Below are 944 nucleotides of genomic sequence, written 5' to 3'. Positions count from 1 at the left end.
CGACTAAGCAAAAGTTACCCTTTTCCTGTATAGATTTGTAGGTCATAGACAATTCCACTCACGCCCGCTCTCGTAAACACTTTGACACCCCATGAATGAGGCTTATCTTTCAAGTACTGTTTGAAACTTAGCCGACCCTTGAAGGGAGTCGTCTGTTCGTCTACACTTAGTCTCTCCTCTGGCAGTATGCCTTTTAGATTTTCTCTGAGCTTGTCATACATTGGTCTGACTTTGTGCAGCTTATCATGACCAGTTTGACTAGATGGCACTGGTAAGCTATCGTCATTGATAATGAAAAAACTTCCGAATCATGAAAAATATGTCAAGGCTTATAGCCTCTGCGATTGGAGTGTATCGGAAAGTGCGCTCCCAGTACATTCTCATACCTGGTCGCTTTACAATACTCATCAGCATCAGTACTCCACGGAACAGATTCATCTCATGCTGGGTCAGCTTTAGGGCAATCCTAGCGTTTGTTTTCCTCGTTGCGTGCAGATTGTTTTGGTCAACTAATCCAGCAACAATGCCATCTGTGATGAAATTTCTGAATAAATCAATGGGTAAGTGAATTTCTGTTGCTTTCGGGAGGTAAGCTTTCCATGTGATATCACGGGGCTCAATCTCTTTTATTAGCCACTTGTATTCTTTTGTGGCATCTTGGTTTTTCATTGATGCGGTGGGGAGGGTTGGAGAAGAAATAGGTTACGAGCTTTTCGATTTGATGGGAGACGGTTGAGCTTCAGTAGTGGGGAATGTAGTGGCTTCTCCAGCATCAAATTGGTCATTTGCAGCCTTAAAAATTTCGAAATAGTTCAACATGCTGAGAGGTAAGTCTTCTGTAGGATCGTCAACTGTCTAAACAGACTACAGGGTGGTATATGTGAAACTGGCAACAGGGGTTGCATTTCATAGTGGATCAGACTCGTCGTTACTATCAGACATTA

This window comes from Artemia sp. Qi Xiang Cuo, chromosome 20 (assembly GCF_049724085.1).
Source record: "Artemia sp. Qi Xiang Cuo chromosome 20, ASM4972408v1, whole genome shotgun sequence".
NCBI lineage: Eukaryota > Metazoa > Arthropoda > Branchiopoda > Anostraca > Artemiidae > Artemia > Artemia sp. Qi Xiang Cuo.
The sequence above is the reverse complement of the archived record's forward strand: the minus strand, read 5'-3'. Positions refer to the sequence as shown.